The sequence below is a fragment of the Megalobrama amblycephala genome, linkage group LG13, assembly GCF_018812025.1.
Source record: "Megalobrama amblycephala isolate DHTTF-2021 linkage group LG13, ASM1881202v1, whole genome shotgun sequence".
NCBI classification, from domain to species: domain Eukaryota; kingdom Metazoa; phylum Chordata; class Actinopteri; order Cypriniformes; family Xenocyprididae; genus Megalobrama; species Megalobrama amblycephala.
In genome coordinates this window covers 35,290,084-35,310,323 of record NC_063056.1, presented here as the reverse complement: position 1 = coordinate 35,310,323, position 20,240 = coordinate 35,290,084, and the positions used below count along the sequence as shown (strand labels likewise).

Here is a 20,240-nt window from a genome sequence, read left to right as displayed (position 1 = left end):
AAATATTATAAAATATATATAAAAAACCCTGGTGTTGTGTCACTGGTGTTACCTTTAACAAAAATCTCTTATTTTGAAATAAAAATCACACTGTTGACATCAATTGACTACCTTCTTCCTATTTCCTGAAGATCCACGAAGAAAGACACATGGAAAGACCACTATCTCTTTTCAGTTATCAGAAATTTTAATTAGAAAATCATAATTTCATATGAAGCTTTTAGTTGAAGTCACTGGTGTGACCTACTTTATTATTAGGGAATTTTAAAAAACTAGAATACAAATGGATTAAACTACTTAATTTAGTGAATATACCATGATTGACAACATTTTTCATGAAAAATTTCACTGGTGTTACTGTCACTGGTGTTGTTTATAGAAAAAAAAACTTTATTCAAAGCTATTTATTTAGTTATTTTGCATAAAATAGCACTAAATAATGTGATTCTAACTTTTTTTTCCTATTGTTAATCCTCCTTTGGTCAGATATGGCTAAATTGAGGGTATTTGGCTAAACTGAGAAGCTGAGAAACAGCGACATTACGGACAGCGTATTTTACAGACATTTTTAAAATGTTGTTTATGATCTTTTACTGACTGCTTTCACTAAGTGTCAATGAAAAGTCTTTGATTCTATAAAAAATGTAAAAAATTTAGTCTCCTCTCCTTGATTATAGTTGAAGAATAAGTAGGCTATCTTTGGTCGTATCTGTCACTGGTGATTCATTGTGTCACTGTTGTTACTGTTTTTTGTCTGTCTCATTAAATAAAATGTGTCATATGTGACATGATAATACTTTTACATTCATTGAATTCTGCTAAACTCAAGAATTAAGATGTAAAGGATTGCATTACTTGTTTATGACTGTTTTTCAAATATTTCCATTGTTATAGCAAATACATGCATAATTAAATTAGCATAATTCAATCACTTTTAACTAACCTGATTGAAAAAAAAAAACACATAATCTCCTTATTTTTTTCATTATCTTTTTTTCTGTAACTCTGACTGCATGTGCTGAAAAAAAATTGAGAAATATCATTTCATAAAAATGTTTAAAATGCCAGAGAAGTATGGTAACACCAGTGACAAAAAAAATGGTACATGCTGTCTTTAAATGCACAAAATGATAATAATAATAATAATAAATCATAAAGCTGTCATTTGTATTCATAAAGTCAATGTGTAATATAATAATGTGGTCTAAGTTTAAACGTTAGAAAAAGAAATACATTTTAAGACATTTTGTCATACCAAAAGTGGACTTTTCTGTAGAATGACCCGAATTCAACTACTATTTTTACTTGAAGTAAAACCATAATATCAACCTGCACAACAAAACAATCATGGTTTCTGTAAATCCATTATCATGTTTAAAGGGATTTTTAAGGAACACAACCTCCTTTAAATCCAGTAGGTTTAGTTTCATTTGCCCTTTGTCTGAGTTTCAAGGTGTAAGGTCTGTTGATAAAAGGCAACGCTGTTTTTTTTTACAAGTGTTGTTATGGAAATACCAGATGAGGGACGTCAGTAGGACTTTCGCAAACTGGCAAGGACTTGAATGTCCTCCGAACGTCCGTCAGCGAACGTTACAAAGCGGACCAAACGCGGACGTCCCCCGAACGTCCGGCGAACGTCCGCCAGCGAACGTTAAAAAGCGGACCAAACGCGGACGTCCCCCGAACGTCCGCCAGCGGACGTTAAAAAGCGGACCAAACGCGGACGTCCCCCGAACGTCCGTCAGCGAACGTTACAAAGGGGACCAAACGCGGACCTTAACGGACGTTCACAACGTCCGGGGGACGTCCCTTGTTTGCTGGGTGGTGGCATCTTAGTAAATGAATGGTACACCCCCTTAAGCTCACAGAAAATGGTTTGACCCAAGTTCTCAGCAGCCAATGACAATGACCCGTTCAAACTGATTTTTAACGCGTATTTCACGCGTGAATTACACGTCAAATACAAGTATTTAACGCGTTGATTTTTCACGCGTATTTAACACGTGAAATATCCGTTAAATACGCGTGAAATACACGTATTTAACGTGTTGTTGACGTGTTAAAATCCACGTGTATTTGGCCCTTTTGGCCTTCCATAAGAATGTGCATGTCTACACATACAAAAGAAACACGTAAAAATTGCCGCGTTAACGCGAACAAACAGTGCGTGTTGACACGGTCAAAAGTCACGCGTTTCGTTTAAAGACATTTGGCCCCGTTCGCGTTCCATATTTTTCAACCATGACGGGACGTGTCGGACGGACGTCTTTTCAACGGTCAATAGACGTCCGAATGTTTGCTGGGAAGTGATGTCACGCGTTTTTAGGCCAAAACATTTTTTGTCACATACAGCAAACATCTCCTCACTCTCCGCTAGCTGCCTGTCCCCTGAACACACTGTAAAAAAACGCGGTCTCTGTAGTCGCCACAAGCTCCGAAAACGGCAATAAAAACAAACTGTTGCAGCCTGGACCACAAAACATAATAAACACGCTCCAGCCAATAACCGACAAGACTGGTTTTAAATGCGCGTTCGTGACTGTTTCAGGAAGCACGGAGGGGGGGCGGGAGGAGGAGGAGGAGGAGGAGGAGGGAGGGTCTAGCTACCCAGCAAACAAGGGACGTTGTGAACGTCCGTTTAGGTCCGCAGTAGGTCCGCTTTGTAACGTTCGCTGGGGAACACAATATTATATTACACATTGACTTTATGAATACAAAAGACAGTTTTATGATTTTTTTTTGTGCATATCACAACGTCGTCAGTACGATCTCCTAACGTTATAAGAAAACCAAGGACGTTGCAGATACGTACTCTATTGGTAATATAATGGTCATTCCATGACTTACTGGCAACGTAACAGCAATGTCATGTGCTGGTGATTTCATTACCACCATCATTTACACCTTCTTTATATGTTTTATTAACAGAATTTGCCATTTAAAATGTGTAATTAAACGTCAGACACAAGACTGAAATGTCCCTTAAGTCAGAATATGGATGACTGCTTTTATATAGTGACGTGACATACAGCGCGCGCCTCCACAAATGGAGTGCGCGCGCGCCCATAGTATGTTGACAAGTGAGTGAAGTTAATTTTTCTGAGAGAAGAATTTATTTTTCCGAGGTGACAACGAATAAATGGCTTTTATAAAAATGTATAAAGTTAACTTTGGAAAGACACAAAACCTTTTTTTATTGTTATGTTTACGTTAGTGCTGGTGGCGTTAGAGTTGCCATGGCAACCGGGAAAACATTCAAGCTGCTGGAGAGGACAGCGTCAACGTTTCTCCGTGTTTCTCGTCAGTTTTATAGCAATAAGTTCAACAACTGCGTCAGATTGGTTAAGTAACATTACCCACAGTCTACTAAGTACTTTTGTTAATATTTTTACCTCTGTGATTATATGGTATCTTTCCTTGATCGTCTGAAATATATGTTTAGCAAAATGTTACGCTAGCATAGCATATGTTTTTAATAATACTGAGTGCAAAACGTCTTGAATGCTTTTATTTTATGTTTCGCTGTAGGCTATATGTTTTTATTTATAGTTTGAGTGTATTTTATTATTTTTATTTTGAGTTTTGATCATGTTCTGTGTGTTTTTCACAATAAATGAATTTAATTCATTTTGAGGTCTGCATTCATCATTCACAGCTGTTGGAATAGCCTTTAAATTAGTTTGGGCAAATGAGGACATAAATTAGGTTAAACTACTGCATGTCCGCCCATAGAAAAACAAATAAAGATAAAAATTACCAACTGATTACCAGCACACAACTATTGATACACAACGTTGCCACGACGTCGCAGTTACTAACTGGCAACGTCACAAAGTTACGTTGTGGCAACTTATCCGGGAATTTCACTTTTCCGGTTGCCACAACGTAACTAGTTAAAGTTTGGTCACCAAATTACGTTGCAGTTAAGTAACAGTCACGTATTTTGGTTAGCTGGGCAACTGCCAAATTCAAATGTGCGTGCTCGCTTTAACTGGCGCTAAACCAGAGACGGACGCGCGCAGCGCTTTTCATATATCACATATATGCAGTGTTTTCAACCAATAATGTTCATTTCAGGTTTCAGACATTTAAATACACATGAGTACTAACAAAACAATATATTTAGAGTTTGTAAAATACACAATGATGACTATAGAAGCGGAAATAACAACCCTTTCCATTATAACTTGACAACACGTTTAATTCATATCAGATACACATTGTGAAAGTAACTTAAAAGCTTACTCTATTCTTCCCCAGTTCACCGGCACACTTACTTTCATGTATTTCGGGAGAAGTGGGTAAATTCACGGGTTGTAAATCCAACAGATCCGATTCTCTGCGCGGTGCAAACTAACATGGCGGCGCCCATCGCTCATATGGCTCAACTAATGCGATCGTTATAAAGGTGTTTTAACAGCAAAAACACATTCACTTGCACATATTTGGCAATCGGAATATTAGATATTTCATGCTATAGTTAACAAATTTGTGAATATTTTGAATAAAAAAGGAAAAATTAAATGAAAGCAGATCATCAGTCATACAGCGCTGCGGTGTGTCACGTAACAAGCAATGACGCGTCACCATGGAAACCATAAAGTGATACGTTCTAAATCAGTGGTTCTCAACTCCAGTCCTCGGGACCCACTGCTCTGCACATTTTGTCTCTCTTATCTGACACACTCAATTCAGTTCATGCAGACTCTCCTAATGAGCTGATGATCTAAATCAGGTGTGTTAAATAAGGGATACATACAAAATGTGCAGAGCAGTGGGTCCCGAGGACTGGAGTTGAGAAACACTGTTCTAAATAACGGTCACCTTAAAAAAACTCACGCTGGGGGGTCAGCCAGAATATTTGAAACTTACGTGCGAAAGGGTTAAATCTTAATTCTTGAGTGTAGCATAATTCAATAAATGTAAAATTATTATCATGTTACATATGACACATTTTATTTAATGTGACAGACAAAAAACAGTAACACCAGTGACAAAATGAATCACCAGTGACATATACATAAGACCAAAGATCCATATTCATCAACTAGAATTAAGTAGATGGGACTAAATTTTTACATCTGGTATACAATCAAAGACTTATCATTGACACTTAGTGAAAGCAATCAGTAAAAGATCATAAACAACATTTTAAAACTGTCTGTAAAATATGTTGTCTGTAAAGTCGCTGCACACAATTTAGCCAAATACCCTTAATTTAGCCATATCTGACCAAAGGAGGATTAACAATGAGAAAGAAAAGTTACAATCATGTAATCTTAGTGCTATTTTATGCAAAAGAACTAAATAAATAGCTTTGAATAAGCTTTTATTTAAAATAAAATAAGAAAAAATTGAATAAGATATTTTAAACAGGTAACACCAGTGACAATTTTCATTAAAAAAACATTTTACAAAATGGCTGCTGCAAGGTATCAATCCACATGTTGTCAATCATGGTATATTCACTAAATTAAGTAGTTTAATCCATTTGTATTCTAGTTTTTTAAAATTCCCTAACAATAAAGTAGGTCACACCAGTGACTTCAACTAAACAAATTTCTAATTAATATTTCTGATAACTGAAAAGAGACAGTGGACTTTCCATTGGCCTTTCTTCATTGATCTTCAGGAAATAGAAAGAAGGTAGTCAAGTGATGTCAACAGTGTGATTTTTATTTCAAAATAAGAGATTTTTGTTAAAGGTAACACCAGTGACACAACACCACGGGTTCATTATATATTTTTATAATATAATAATATTTGATAGTTTTGCATACATTATTGTATTTTAAATGGTAGAAAAACCTGTTTCTGACCAAAATAAAGCACTTGTGGGGACGAGCATTTGGATTTTGGAATTATTAAAATTAATTTAAAAAGAAATATTGTCACATTGATGGCTCAAGAAGGTTTAATTGTTCAAATAACATATTGTTTCATTATATATATATATATATATATATATATATATATATATATATATATATATATATAGTAATCCTAAAGTGTTTTCAAGTGTAATATTTCTGTAAAGTCTAGGGACAGAAAAAATGGACGTTTCTGTAGAATGACCCCTTCATTGTAAAATGAAGAAGTAAATATTAAAAATTAACTTTTATGTTAGCCTATACTGTCTGGGAAAAAATAATGGAGTAACTTCAACCTACAAACTAATTAAAGATGTCATCAGATCATGTGTGCTTTCAGCAGTTATCATTTTAAACATCAAAATCATGATACCTGTTACAACACAGAAGGGACAGAGACAGTCTTTCACAGGAGATGGAGCTTTATTGAGTACCAGTATGAGTAGTCGCAGAAGTGCAGGTGAGTAATACGTGATACAGTGCAGATTCTTGAAGTGCTGGGTGATGATGGGTTCCTTTGTGGTTGCAGGTGGAGTCGAACTTGGAGTTGGAGATGAAGGAGACGCTGGAGACGAGGAGCACTCACACAGAGAGGAGATAACACACAAGGAGAATTCTGGAGACAGGTAAATAGATCACTGGGAGTCCTTAAGGTAAGCATACAGGTAAGTTAATGCAAATGAGACCGGACGTCAAGTGGTGTGTGTGAGTGCTCTTTATGCTGGCTGTGATGAGGTGCTTGATGAGGTGCAGGTGTCTGTGATCAGTACTCTGGTGACTGGGTGTGCTGTGATTGGTGAGCGGTGGAGCCTGACGTGTCTGTGACAATACCCCTCAATAGTAGGCTACTGAATATAAGATTTCAGATTGAATGGGACATTTTATCCAAGTCATCTCAAATAGTAAAAAGTGTCCCAATCACCCTGAACTCCCCCTATACAATTTATTATGTATTCCCATGCATGATTTAATCCCATGGAGCTCTAAAATAATGTTATTGACTTCAACTGATGAATGCAGCAAAGAAAAGATGAAGAATGGAAAAGCACTTGCTGGCAAATAAATTGGAAAATAACACAGGTAAGACAATTCCTATACCGATAAATACCTGTCAAACATGATTTTATTAAAGAAAAGTTATTTTAGAAAAAAATTACTTTAATTTTTACACTTAAGACAGGTATATAGCATATGGCAAAAAGTGTAATATAGCCACACTGGGAGAAGCAGGTGACAATCGAGTGACGTCATTCTTTAGGGTACGCGCATGTATCCATGGCAACGGTCAGCTGCTTAGACAGCGATTTTGTCAGATGAGGCCTTGAGTTTTCTCTTTCATCGGCCGAAAAGGTATTTTAAAATTTTAGTTCAGCAGACATTAGCTACCGTAACCACTGTTTATCTTGTAAAGATTAAATTATATGACACGATTACATTTACAAACGTTTGCTGAAGTTGTTGTCCGTCGCGGCTGACCGTTACGGCCTATCTTCAAATGTGCGCTAATCTTGGTCTAACGACATCCAAATTGTCAGTAACAATTGTTTTTTAATAGACAAACGATACCTGATACATTATTGAATGTGTTCATTTTGTCGTTTTAGGTTAGAAGCCAACGAAAAAACTGCCATCAGACTACAGCTGATAACGAGAGACGCGCGTTCACACACAACTGCATGTTTGCCACACACACACACACACACACACACACACACACACACACACACGGAAAAAGCACAACAATTATAAAACGGTCCATTTATAAATAAATAAATGTATTTTGCTCCTTACAACGTGTTTGTGTTCTTTTGTTTACCTAGAAGTAAAATAAAAAACAATGAGAGGACTTCGAAAGTCCCCTAAACGTCCCGAATGGCCGTCTTTGAGGACGTCCGTGGGACACGAAGAGGGCCCTACACATGGACGTTCGGGGGACGTTCGCAGAGGCCATTCAGGGGACGTTCTGGGGACCTTTTTGTTAGCTGGGTAGCCTCTCTTCTGTTTGACAACACTTTGAACGTCAACAGAAAGTTACTCCACCCAGGATCACTTAGAGCACCTTAAAAAAAGTGAAATCATAATCAACCACCCTTTTAAATCAAGATGTGAACAAACTTGCCCGAAAAAAAAGTGAGGGAGACGAGTCCCCTCCCTCGATCCCCTTCCTCCTCGTCACTTTCCTGCCGGAACGCGCTCCCTCAGCTGGACTGAGAGGCAAAAGAATCTGCTGCATGACTGGATTTAATATGGGAAACTGCGAAAACGCGAGTAAGACAAACGAATTACACTAAAGGTTGGACTCGTAAGTGTTTCTTACAACTTGTCAAATAAACCTAATCCATGGATATTGACATGCAGCCAGGAATCGTGTTTCCTGACATTTATATGTGCCTGATTTCAACGCCGGGGAAACACATAAAGTAAATCTGCCTGTGAATATTTTATATAACTACAATATAGTAATCACTTATATCAGTGTTATATAGTCATTTTGTCCAGCCCTAAAACATAGTTTTATAGTTTTTGTCAGTGTTTATTTAAAAACACATAATTATGCAGAATATATAAGATGGAAAATATTTAATTGATGAGTTGTCAACATAATATATAACAATACAATATATACGGTATGATTTTACCTCAAAATCCAACAATTTGACACAAAATGATAACTGCAAATCCACGTTTCTCTGCATGGAGTCCAGCTGTTTCTGTGAATTGCAGCGATCCATTTGCTTATTTTTTCTGTAGCTTTCAGCAGTCTTTAAATATATACCTCTGGTTTTATGTCAAAGCTATTTGTACAGTCGATCACAAAGCTCTTTTCCGTTTTGGATGTGTTTTGTGTGTTTTTCACGGCATTCACGCTGAAAACCAATGCTGCCACTTAGCGGGCAAGACGTCAAGTGCATACCCTCTATTCTACGTCCATGCTTGGCACCATAAAAGGAAATAGTCTGATAGGTTGCGTTTAAACACTCACTGGAAGCAGCTGGCCTAATGGTTGTTGATGTACCTGTGCTATTTGTACAGCCATAGTGTTCAATGGATTTAGACACCATTTCCAACGGTTTATTAAGCACAGGAACTGAAGGTAGGCTATCAGACATCTCTATGGAGACACCATGGGTGCATTTCTTAACTTATGTATTTTAATGGTATTTTAAGGTAAGATGCATCACATACTTTTATTACTTTGCACCAAATGATTATATCACTATACCTTGTGGTGTATAATGATAGTATTAAATTCAGCATTTCTACTCAAATTCAAGTGGAAACAATCAACAATGTCTTCATAATGTATTAAGCTTTTTACAGATGGCAACATTGAACTGGAATAAAGTTAAATTTTTGTCACAATAAATAAATACTGTACATAAATACACAAATTCAAATAAACAAACCATACATATAAATACACATAAATACACATATTGTATTCGTTTATGAAGTATTAGTCTCTGCCACAGTATCTGCCATTATACCTGCTATCTGTTATATTGGAACTATAACCTTTACTCATTTTTGCTATGCCTAATTATATCTGCGTTCTTGGCAGGTAATCATTAAGAGTGTTAACATGACGTCCCCCAGATCCTAATTAAGAAGAGTGTGATCACGATTATATTTCTCTTTAAGCATGTTGTACCATGCCAAGGTTATATACCATCTGCTCAAAGCTGTTGCAGATTTGTACTTTAAACATTGTGTTGAGTAAGTGAACATCAGGGGGAGCTTTGAGTAGCTAATTTAATTCCTTTCTTGTAATAATAAGCAATCAATTAAATATTTAACATTTTTACTTTACTAGCATTACGTGCAGCATTTTAATTTTTAGTTAATGTTTAATAACTACTAACTTAAAAAGTCATTTTTTATTAATTTAATGTATTCATTAACAAAACAAAATATGCTGTCGGTCATAGAGATTTTTATATGGATGCAGAGGCTTTTTAGGTCAGGAAGAATCTGCAATTCTCTGACCCATTTTGTTTGCTGGTTTCCATGGCTGCAATACGCGGTGTTTTCCGCCAACTGGCAACCTGTGATGTCGAAATACTATTGGATAAACTGGCAGCACGCGGTTTCGCACAGACCAAAGCAAAGACAGACATTCGACACGGAACGCACATTTCAAAGTAGAATGTCTAGCTGTAGCATTGTTTTTCTGAGAAACAAGTAGGTGAACTTAGCATGTTTCCTAAATATCTGCAAACATATTGGGGTATTTTTATGCTTTATAAAGTAAAAATCTTACATATAGCCCCTTTAACAAATTGAACCTAAATGTAAAGCCAGATTTACTATAATTTGCATTCAAAGCATTTTGCATTAAAGTTTTATATTTTGCATTATTATAATCTCACAATAAATCTTGACAACAAGACCTACACATCACACACTCTATCTTCCTTCCATTCTGTTTCTTCAGAATGTTGCCAGGAGACTAAAAACATCTGGCAGTAGAAGATAGTCCCGGGCTCACTTAACGGTTCAGCCTCCACCACCGCAGCAGCCTAGGCAGAGCTTCCCTCACCTCCCTGTTGCGCAGACCGTAAATGAGTGGATTAATGCAAGGAGGCACCTGAAACGTCACCAGAAGCAAAATGTGAAGGGTCCCCGCTAACGTCCAGCCTCCGGGATTATCCAGCGAGCAGATCATGGCCATGTTGCCTTCAAGTTCCCACAGAGTTTCCGAGGCTATCTTCAGAAAAATGGGGAGCAGCTGAAGCAGCAGCATTGAGCAGTAGAACATCACGGTTTTGCGTGCCCTTTTATTGACCCGCTGGAATGGCTGAACGGCATTGCACGCCACCTGATACATGCGCAGGTACGAGAATGAGTAGGAAAAGATGTAAAGCAGTGTCACCATGAGCCCAACCACTTTGTGAAACACCATAGCAGCCCGTGGTAAACCCAGGTGGGACTCCAAGGTGTCCGCCTCACAAAGAAGTCCTGTAATGGGTTTGCCCAGCAACGAGTTATTGTGCCCTAAACTGAGCAAAGCTGTTATAATTATCGATAAGCACACTGAAATAAGCCATGTGAACCCGATCATGAGGTAAAGGCGTGTGGTGGTTAGTATACTGAAGTAGTAGATTGCCTGGCACACATACAGGTATCGCTCCAGCGACATTAATGTTATAGTAAACAAAGTGCAGAAAACACAAACGGTGTTAATAAAGAACTGAATGACACACCAAGCTCCGTACGGCAGCGTGGTCTTCTGCAGCAGGCAGTATATCACTGTAGGCCCTTGCGTGACAACGAGTAGAACGTCACTCACTATGAGGTTTTTCAGCAAGGCAAAGCGTCGCTCCCATGATAAGTCTTCTGAACTGCCCAGACAACACAGAGGTGCACCCATTGATCAAAAGTGAGATAATGGTCATCACCACAAAGACACACACCAGTACCTGCACAGCTGTATCTGAAGGCAGGATGGATCTGAAGAGGCAGCGTCCTGGTCCAAAAGCTGGAGGGTGTCTAAAGTGATGTTGCTTGCATCCTGGTTTGGAGTCGGACACGCGCATGCGACCCCTAAAATGACACATGGTAAAGCACATGTGAAACGCATCTGGACGAGGACGAGCGCTTTTGTGGCAGCTTTGAGATTTTGACAACTCTGTGCCTGATGTTCACAATCGTTGCATCTAGCCTACACGCAATGAGTTTACAGAACCTGTGGGCTGGTGAGTGACTTGAATGAAAGGTGGAGCTTAAATTCATTCAAAGAGACATATATATATATATATATATATATATATATATATATATATATATATATATAAACAGTAGAAAGAGTTCACCTTGATTGCACTTGGTAAGTTAACCCGTTCAAACCCATTTTGTTTTTCATAAGGTCAAAACCGCAAAGGAGTATTAGATTGGATTGTGGTAATAATGGATTTTTCAATAATGGATTATTACATATAGAAAATAATTTACAAACCAAATATAAACACATCTTTATTCACTTTTGTTTCCATTAGTGCATGATAACTGGGCTAAGCAAGGTAGTGTGAGCATGAGGAGACGAGGTGGTGGAGGGATGCTGAAAACTGTCGAGAAACATAGGTGAGTCGACTGCGTGTATATATATATATATAGGTCTCCACTCATGCTGATTGGTGAAGACATGTTGATTGCTGACTGCTTGTTGGAGTGATGTGATGATCATTTGAATGTGCTCCTCCCGAACTTTGTTAATAAAACATCATTAAAGTTTAAGTCCGACCCTTACCCGAAATCTGTCGTTATATAGGCCTGTAGGCTACCTGTATTCTTGCTACCATAAGCCAGAGCTTTGTTTGACCTACAGTTCATGTAACACTACACTTCTGAGCTATTTACTGGTTGAAACATCAAGACCATATCGTAGGCTACAAAGTTTAGAACATTTAAACAGACACATCAAGTGGTAGAAAATGTGTATGATTCAGAGACACAGAGAGACTGCAATACGGCTACTTGACTTGCTGTCTCGCTTCATTTCATCCATATACTGTAGTTTACACGTGTGGACCCCCTTATTTCATGACATGGTGTCAGAAGCTGTTGAATTAAGTGCAGCGTGAACCCTGCCTACAAAATGGCAACCCAGGTGAAAAGGAAATATATTTAAATTGTACTTTTTGGGCACACTTAATAAATGCATATTAAATGTATTATTTTGAAACAACTTTAAGTATAATAAGTGTATTTCAAGATGCACTTGAATTCAATTTTTAGCTATTTGCAATATATTAAATACATTGAAATTGTTAAAATGGACCCATTTTTAAGTAGGCTACATTTAGTGCAATTTAAGTGTATTTTTAAAATACATTTAAAATGTACTTTTAATACTTCTTGAATTACATTTAGAGTATATTTGAAGCATCGTTTTAATGTGCTTTATGTACATTTCCAATACAATTTCAGATTATTACAAATACATTAACACTACTCTATAATTATAAAGCATTTTTCAGCACACACACACACACTTTGAAATCTAAAAAACTTTAATGCACTATATACTGTTGTGTACATTCCAAATATTCTTACAGTACATTAAAAAAAGCACAGCAGCATTTAATCTTCTGACCAAAATACATTCAAATAAATAATAAAAAAAAAATTTCAGTTATACCTGTATTACTGTAAAGTTCAGAATTTTACATCAATGAATACACAAGAATTACAATGCATTTTTTTCTGAAAAAAAAAAGAAAAGTGAATAATGCATTTTTTAAACAAATGTAAGCATGCAAATGCCTGAACCAAACAAAGAAACAGAAGAGTTTAAATGTCACATCTTCATCTTCAAGTAGAGGGTCACTTCTTTGAGCACAACTTGCATTTTTTTGCAACCGAGGGCTTGCAATTCAGACACTGTAGTATTTGAAGACTGCTTTATCACAGGATCTGCAAAAGGGAACTTATATATATATATCAAATTAAACAATGAATAATTGTTTTGCATCCATGATTGAATATACAGTATGTATTACTTCTCAATATACCTTTTGACTATATCCTGATCAAGCTTGACATATGAGAGTGTCCATTTTTATCTTCTTGTCTGTTGTCACTATACACTCTATGAGTTACAATGAATATAAGATTAGAAGAAGCCCAACAACACCATTTACAGTGAGCATAGTTCAATCACAAAGTCACTGATATTGATATTTGAAGCAATAAAGCAACCTGTGAGTAGTATTACAGGGTATGTTGTATATTGATAATTGTGGTTTATTTTAACCTAGGGTAATTCCAATGAATATATCTATTGTGATAATGCTAACATGTACTCTCTACACCTCTGTTTCAAAGATTTAAAGAAATTAGAAGTTGTAAAATATTGTATGCCAGGACAACTAGGACAAGTAGCCTGCAGCTTTACCAAAAAACAGAAATAATTAAAAAATAAACAGATTTTCACATGAATTACTTAAAGGAAACACAAATTAAGACACCTGGGCCCATATGTATAAAGCTTCTCAAAAATACTCTTAAGAATAGTCTTAAGTTTTGACTTAAGCATCAAAAAATTCTTAAAAGTAGGACTTTTCTAAGAATAGGAGATTTTTATAAAGAAGCTAAAAGCAACTTTTAGTAAAGTCTAAAAAATTTTCCTGATAATTTATTCACCCCTATGTCATCCAAGATGTTTATGTCTTTCTTTCTTCAGTTGAAAAGAAATGAAGGTTTTTGATGAAAACATTCCAGGATTATTCTCCTGGAATGGACATCAATGGCCTCCAAACAGTTGAAGGTCAAAATTATAGTTTCAGTGCAGTTTCAAAGGGCTTTAAACGATACCAGACGAGGAATAAGGGTCTTATCTAGCAAAACGATCTGTCATTTTTGAAAAAAATGTAAATGTATATGCTTTATATAAACAAATGATCGCCTTCCAAGTGCTTCTGCCAAAACCACACTTTCGTTTTCTTCAAAAAGCTTATGCTGTATGTCCTACACCTTCCCTATTCTACTTACGGAACGAACTGCAGAACGAGAGATGGGACATAATACAAAAGACCTCAAAAGAATATCACTGCAATGAAGGTTTATGACTGGGCAAGCGCTTTAGGACCCGTGTTTATATTAGAAAAGCTTTCCAGTGCTGGAGAGAGCTAATGCTGGGTACACACCACAAGATAATCGGGCTGATTTTGGACTGATTTCTCCCCTTCCGACAATCCTAGGTAAAGCTGGGTGTGTGCAATTTATAATAGTCCTTTACGATGGTTGCTTGCCAGACTGTACGAACATGATCCTCATGTCACACTGTGGGATCTCAGCTGTCATTTATGTCAGACTGTATGACAGTCAAGGCGCGTTAAAAATGGACGTGCGCTTGAAAACTTGTCTGGAGTTTTACATCAACCCACACACATTCAGTGACTGTGAGCTGCATTACACATGGGACTGAAACGGTGGCTAACAAAGACATCTCTAGCATTAATTTTGATCACGGCTTATCTTGAAAAACGAAGACAATTTGACGTTTGTCATAAAAGAAGTCACACTGCAGGACTGTGCGCCAAATCTTCTAACACTGCCAGAATTTCGTCGAAGGTAACATTTGATTGCAACGGTCATTAATCAGCTGTCGGTGAACATGTCAAACTAGCGATCAAAGACTACAGATTTTGCCTAGGATTATAGGAATCTTTTAGGATTCTCACAATTTGTCTATATTTGTCTTTGTCTATAGGGCCAAAATCACACAGTGTGCACTTGCCTTTATGTCCCGATTATCTTGCTGGTTCTACAGATTATCTTATCAGATTTTCTTGTGTTGAGGTGTGTAAAGAGTGACTGAATCTGCTCGGAAGAATGTCAGAAGAGCCCCGATCGCAAAATCGTAAATATTCAACAGGATCAGAAATCCTGATGTGGGGGGAACCCCGTCCCTGAGGACAAACGCATGCACACTTGGAGATTATCGCAAGAAACGAAACAATATCCAATCAGAAAGCAAAGTGACAGAAGACAGAAGCATAACAAACGCAGTCATGGTGCAGCACAAATTTAAATGGATTTAGACAGCAGAGATGGAGGACCAGCTTGTCGATTTGTGGCAACAGCATGAGTGTTTATACAACGTGTACAGGAAAACATACCAAAACCATTCCAAACACTATTTCTTCCTGACTATCGTACGTCATATTTATTCTGAAGTCTCCAGAGATTTTGCGAGACTTCCCGTGTTCACAGTCGGGACACTGGTTGAACATCTGTTCGTGAGTGGCGTGCTGTCTTTGTCACATCACAGCACACCACAGACTATAGGAGCAAAACGGTTAAATCTAGGGTTTTTTTGTCCTCATGTTTGTGGTCTCTCACATTTTGAAAATCTTATAAGTTTTCGAAAATCTTTTAGTGTGTACCCAGCATAAGCAGGAATTACCCAGCATTTTGAAGTTAAACTAGTGCACACTGACGCCGCTAGAGAATATGTTTAGTGTCATTGGTAGCGCATTCGCCTCACATGGCAGCAGCGATCGAGCCGTATGCTGTTTAAATAGTCTCAAATCTCACGCACATAAAAACAAGACGCACGCACATGATATAAATGCACAGAACAGTATCCACGAGCAAAAATGCTCTCTCGCGAGAACGGCGCTGAGTAGCGCTCGCTAGACCCTCTCTATGCCCTCTCAACTGCTAGTCTATGTGCCGGTTTGTTTCATTTTTATTTACAGTGACTATTTATTCTACAGTAACAATTTATTCTATGGTAGCCTAACATAGTCACCTGTGTGTAAACTCTACAAAATGAAGTGATGACAATTAAATTAAATCGAGCTTTAATGTTCAGTATTGTGTCCTTCCCGCACACCATTATGACGTTAACTCTTCAAACACAGCTTTGATGAGCTCTGCTTTCAACGCAAGCTTTTCCAGTAAAAAGCAACTTTTCCCCAACGATTAGCTGTGCAGCGAAACAGTCTGTTTTAATGCTCTCTCGCGAGAACGGCGCTGAGTAGCGCCCGCTAGACCCTCTCTATGCCCTCTCAACTGCTAGCCTATGTGCCGGTTTGTTTCATTTTTATTTACAGTGACTATTTATTCTACAGTAACAATTTATTCTATGGTAGCCTAACATAGTCACCTGTGTGTAAACTCTACAAAATGAAGTGATGGCAATTAAATTAAATCGAGCTTTAGGGTTCAGTATTGTGTCCTTCCCGCACACCATTATGATGTTAACTCTTCAAACACAGCTTTGATGAGCTCTGCTTTCAACGCAAGCTTTTCCAGTAAAAAGCTACTTTTCCCCAACGATTAGCTGTGCAGCGCAACAGTCTGTTTTTAATGTCACATTTACTGACGAGCGAGCGGAGGTAAACAACCAAACTGTGGGCTCCATTTTTTTCCCATTGTTTATCATGTCTAATTAAATATTCCAGTTAAATATTTTAGCAGTAGCCTATTCTATTTATTATTATTATTATTATTATTATTATTATTATTATTATTATTTATAAATGTGCTTGTTTAGGATTATTCAAAATATAAATAAATAAACACAGAAAGTCTTTTTAACATTATTTCTGGCTAACACACATTAGAATTGGATATAATTTAGAACAATATACTTGGATAAAAGTTTATATTTCAGATATAAACTATGTCAACAGTAGCGATCAAAATTGAGTAGGTCTATAAAGATTGTATCAATTATATTGTTACCCAAGTAGGTGGCGAGAAGTGACTGTTAAAATATATTTTTATTTAATAATTTATTCAAGAGATTCGTTCAAAAACGCTAATTCGCCCAGTAATGAAAATTCAAATATATTTTTTAATAATTAATTCAAATGTTATATACAAATGTTATATATATATATATATATATATATATATATATATATATATATATATATATATATATATATAGTGTGTGTGTGTGTGTGTGTGTACGCTGTATATAGAGGTCCACCCACTTGAAGATTTCTGGCCTTTCCACTGTTTCACACAGTGTTCAACAACGAATTTGAGAAATCGCATACAGCACCTTTAACGTCCGAATTCCACGTGTTATCTTAGCAAATGCATAGCAGCCCTATCCACCTAGGAAAAAAACTAAATAGTGAACTTTTAATTTATGCAAACAGCAACTAAAAACTTACCGGTAACTTCTGCTGGCGGTATCTTCATCTGTTCGCGTCTGATTGGTCAAATTGAATGTCGCTGCACTGAAAAAGACGCGCTGTTACACTTTGTATCAAAATACGACTGGCACAGACAAGTATAGGGTAACATTAATTAAATACAAATCTTACCTGGAGTCACAAAATAACGGGGTTCCAAAAGCCACACGAAAGAAAAACTGAGCTATTTGAATGAAATCTCAGAGATTTATATCGCTCCGATGAAAGACGATTCACCAAAAAACTGTTCACGTTTAAAAACGTCCTTCGCAATAAAAAAATTCCATATGAATCGCGTGGTCTCTTCCAGGTGCTCTAAATTGACACGATCACTCTAGACTATATCATTTAACAGCTTAAATTTTGTCTTCTATTAACATTCAAGGCACACTCAGCGTATCTGGTGCGAGGCTGCCTGCGACCAAGTACAGGTCTCTGCAGTCTGCAGGACAATCAGAGCCGTTCAATGGCCTTGGAACCAATCAGGTTTCATCACGTGTGTTACACTTGTTGTTTAAACTTAAACACAAGTAAATATATAGGGATTTTTAAAGCATCTTTGGAAAATTGATTTATGATGCATTTCACATAATATGATGTTGAAATCCTTGTGGGAATTCCAGTAGTGGTCTATTAAAATCATGTAATTAACATCCTTTTAAGTAGCATAACCTTTTACAAGTAAACAAGTAAAACTGAATAACATATTAATTTTAAGCATGCTTAAAATTATTTACTTGTTTACAAGTACAAACAAGTAAAACTGAATAACACATTAATTTTAAGTAGGCTATGCTTATGGCAATGCTTAATAATAGTTGACAAAAGTTTATACATTATAAGTTGGTACACTGTAAATGTTAAAATGTTTTTCAAAATATCTTTCCTTTGAAAATATTTAAATTCTAAATAAATATTTAAATTAAATTAAATATTTAAATATTTAAATGAATATTTAAATTATAAATATTTAAAATATATTGCAGTAGGCCTACACATGGTTATAAAGTACACTGTAAAAAATATTACATGCTATCTGCTTAAAAAAATTATGGTAACAATATTACACGTATTATATTTGAGTAGATTTTAAGGTTGTTTTTTTTTAGTGAAATTTACCCAAATAAATTAAGTAAAAATTCCTAAATTATTTAGCCTATGGCACATGATGAATTTAATATTATTAGTGGAATGTGCTTTTTTAATTTAAGTTGTCTCACAAATAAATCAAGCAGAATTTACTCATTTGTATGAATGAAATTTACTTAATTATAACATTTACTGTTTTTTTCAGGTTAAGATAATAATGAATACATAATGCACTTTTTGTTATCAAACATGCTTTTAATCTTTCTTTTTTTTGCACAAATAAAACAAATCTGTATAAAATGTAAGTCAGCAGTTTTAAGATATGAAAATAAAATTAAAAAATGCCAACATTTTCCATGAGAAAGATCATTTTGTAAAACAACTTGTGCATACAAATTTGTATGCAACATTTTTCTGTTAGAAAAGTCACATTATGGACTAAAACTTGAGAATAACTTGTAGCAAGACTTTGTAAAACATTTGTACTTTCTGAAAGCTTGTATGTAGAACAATATTAAACGTTCATCAATCAATGCAGTTTACTTTTCACCAGAACTTGGTAATAATGCATTGTCTCAATCTAAGTCATGAGTTTGTTTTTAAGTGTTAGTATTTTTGGTGAAAACTTGCAAACATCCAGTTCCAAGAAGAGCTTCTGAAAGGCCTCAAAAGTGTGCCTAAGTTCTTTCGGGTAGGTGAGGTTAAGTGCATATGTGAGTCCAAGAAGAACAGCACAGGCTCTTGCCAGATTTTCCAAGCCAGCCATGACTTGCACCCCCTCCAAGATGATGCTGAAATCCTCCTGATAATCCCTCTTGCAGATGGCAATTTTCATTATGTGCTGCAGGATATCTCCATTGTCACACTGTAAAATAAACATTAAATAAGTATTCTTATCTTGTCCATCTCATTATAAGTCTGTCCATAATTAATAAATTAATTTGTGTACGTTGTAAAACAAACACTTTCAAAAAATAAAAAATCTTATAACAGCTTAAAAAGACAACTACAAGCAAACTGTGTTTCAGTGGACCACAAAGACTGTCACAATAACATAAGTACAGTTTCAGCAATGTCAGAGGGTGTATTCAGGAAGAAAAAAATAAATTAAAATTACATTTAGTGACACTATTGTAGGGGGAGGGTTAAATTTTGATGGTCCACTATAGACATTCTATGTCTATATTATATTATATTATTATATGGCTATGGGTAAATGGCTCATGCTGTAGTCTGTAGTGCCTCAAAAGAGCTCCTTTTGAAGATGCTGTCAATTGGCAAACCTTGCACTGCCACACCATGATTTCAAAAGGCACCACTTGCACTGAAAATACATGAATGCTTACAAAGACACCGCTACAAGGATCCTCACGTTGCTGAATGCTTAAGACACTGCTACAAGGAGCCTCACGTTGCTGATCTGTAAAGAGCCTCACGTTGATCTGTAAAAAAAAAAAAAAATTATAGGATATTTTATTTATGCAAAGCTTACACTTTTTTAAACAAGTGTAAAATGTCAGTGTAATGTACAATAATGAACCTTTTTAATTGCAACATTTTTAAAAGTTATAATTAATTTCAGTTCAATTAGATATTTTCACCTCAAACATGATTACAATAATCTGTT

General features: G+C 36.2%; 2 long non-coding RNA genes across 2 annotated transcripts; both read right to left on the bottom strand.

Moving 5' to 3' along the window:
• Window positions 1-12,891: 12,891 nt before the first annotated feature.
• On the bottom strand, window positions 12,892-18,038 carry LOC125244039. The gene is made up of 4 exons (XR_007179214.1): window positions 17,657-18,038; window positions 17,504-17,569; window positions 13,382-13,458; window positions 12,892-13,283 (listed from the first exon to the last, which is right to left on the bottom strand). It is a non-coding gene; the product is annotated as an uncharacterized LOC125244039 (long non-coding RNA).
• Window positions 18,039-18,847: 809 nt separating this feature from the next.
• LOC125244181 lies at window positions 18,848-20,032 on the bottom strand. Its single transcript, XR_007179240.1, has 2 exons — window positions 19,960-20,032; window positions 18,848-19,478 (listed from the first exon to the last, which is right to left on the bottom strand). It is a non-coding gene; the product is annotated as an uncharacterized LOC125244181 (long non-coding RNA).
• Window positions 20,033-20,240: the final 208 nt, after the last annotated feature.